General features: G+C 36.4%; 1 protein-coding gene across 2 annotated transcripts in view; it reads right to left on the minus strand.

The window, feature by feature from the left end:
• LOC136837106 (growth hormone secretagogue receptor type 1-like) overlaps positions 1-2500 on the minus strand; it is a 104878-nt gene that overhangs the window by 35994 nt on the left and 66384 nt on the right. The gene's annotated exons all lie outside the window — the stretch shown is intronic.

Consider the following 2500-nt stretch of genomic DNA (forward strand, 5'->3'; position numbering starts at 1 on the left):
CTCAGAGCTCTTTCCTCCTTAAAAAAAAAAAAATAATAATTTTTAGAACACTGGCGAAAGGTTTCTCTTGCGTCCATACTTCGTTATCTTTATTTCGCAGAGACGTTTCTGCTTCTCCTCTTTAAAGCTCGTCTCTTTAAGTTAGCTTTTCTCTCTTTTTTTATTTTTTTATTTTCATCTGCATCCTTCTCTCAGATTTCATTTCTTGTGATGAAAACAGTGGAGTCCTCTCTAGAATTAATATAGGTGGAAATTGTTGTACGTTTTTATAAATGCTTTATTTTTTTAGGATTTTTCTTTTACATCCTATTTCTATCATTTATGTATTTTATTTTGGTTGCTTGCTTGCTTGTTCGTTTGTTTGTTTTGTTTATGGTCTGTTATCTGCATATTGATATAATTTTCTCTCTTTCGCTTCGTTGTTTCCATTGGCCAGAGTTGAGGAGCTGTTTCCCAAGGATGTCTCTTAAATATCTAATTACCAGGGGCGGGGAGGGGGCGCTTAGTGCCGTCAGTGCATCTCACGCTGTGCACTGTAGGCGTTACTTAAGGTTCTTTGCAGTGTCTCTTCTGCCCCTAGCTGCAACCCATTTCATTCCTTTTACTGTACCTCCATTCATATTATCTTTCTTCCATCTTGCTATCCACCTCCTCCTAACAATTGTTTCATATTGCAACTGCTTTGAGGTTTTCCTCCTTCTACACCTTTCAAACCATTTTACTGTCAATTTCCTTTTCAGCGCTGAATGACCTCACAGATCCCAGCGCTTGGCCTTTGGCCTGAATTCTATATTCCCTCCTTCCTTCCTTCCTTAAGTAGTCTATATATATGACGTTTTCCACAGGATATCTGTATATCTAGCGAAAAAAAAATAATAAAAATAGTAATTTATCTTTTTTTTTTTTTTTTAGAATCATCCTTGAAAAACATTCATTGGTCTTTCAGAATCTCATAAGTATGTGTTTACATACTGATAGGCTTTCCGCACAATAGGGGAATCCTTAAATACATAAAATTTTGGATAAAATTATATCTGAACAGGTTTCCTGTTTTTATTTATCTTATTCCACCGTGTTCGAAAAGTATTGAAGAAATCAAGATGATAACGATTCGTTTTGCATTGCCGTTTATGTTAAAGACACTAGAAGTCATTTCATACTCATACCAATCTTTTATAGCGTCTTTGGCAGTCTAAAATTCACAGGCACCAATTGAGACATTCATCCAATTTCATCTCTTTCTTTCTTTTATTGTTCTCTTACTTATTTCTTTCATATTTAAGTTCACCCTTTCCTTTATCCATTATTCTCCATTTGTCATCTATGAGTGTTACATTTTTTCTTTGAATGATATATTTTTTGCAATGTTTTTGCCAAAACGCTTTTCGTTATGTAATATTTCTTGTCCAATCTGTTCTTATATATTACATAGGCGGTATTTTTTTTTTTTTTTATCATTTATGTTCTTATCGCTTTCTCTCTTTTCTTCATTATGTGATCCAAATTTCCTCAGAAATTTTTTTATGATTTCCGTTATTGCCTTTCTTTTACACTAAACCTTTTCGCCATTGTTTTCTGCCACATGTCCTAAAGCATTCAGAGCGCAATATTACACATTTTTTTTTTTTATCGTTTTCCTATAAAGTCTCTACTCTCTTTTATTTCTTTTACTTTCCCTTTGACTTTTGAATTCCGCTTACTTCTACAACCTAGGTCAGGAGCAGATTGCTCTCTGTTCTAAAACAAACATATTCAGCCACTTTAGAGATTCGGATGCAAAATGTCAGTACTGTGGATTTAGACGAAGTCATGTCCGCAAACCAATATCTGTTCTTGAACTGAATATAGAATTTAGGCCAAAGGCCAAACACTGGGACCTATGGGGTCATTCAACGTTGAACCGGAAATTGACAGTAAAGGTTTGAAAGGTGTAAGAGGAGGAAAACCTCGCAGTTGCACTATGAATCAATTGTCAGGAGAGGGTGGAAAGTAGGACGGAAGAAAGAGAATATGGAAGGAGGTACATTAAAAGGAACGGGGGTTGCAGCTAGGGGCCGAAGGCACGCTGCAAAGAACCTTAAGTAATGCCTACAGTGCACTGCATGAGGTGCACTGATAGCACTAACCCCTATGGGGAAGATTTGGTCTCGCTCTTTGAGTTAAAACTGAGATGACAATTCAGGGGAATGGACAGTTACGAGGAGCAGGATCCAGCCCTCAGAGTTTGCGAGAAAGAGGTGACGGATATGGTCAGAAATTGTCCATTCATCTGAAGTTTGCAAACAAAGAAGTTGCGGGCATAACTCAGGCAACAGTTGCAATTGTTGCCAGATCCCATGAGAGGAAAAAAAAGGGGGTTACTGAAAGATTTAGCCTCAATAGGGTCTGTCAAAAATTGCTTTAATTCTCTCTCTGGACAATTATACCTAGTAGCAGCAGGTTAATATTGACTGCTGTTACTTAATATATAAATTAGTCACTTGTTTTATTATAAGGTATG

Source organism: Macrobrachium rosenbergii, chromosome 57 (genome assembly GCF_040412425.1).
Source record: "Macrobrachium rosenbergii isolate ZJJX-2024 chromosome 57, ASM4041242v1, whole genome shotgun sequence".
Taxonomy (NCBI): domain Eukaryota; kingdom Metazoa; phylum Arthropoda; class Malacostraca; order Decapoda; family Palaemonidae; genus Macrobrachium; species Macrobrachium rosenbergii.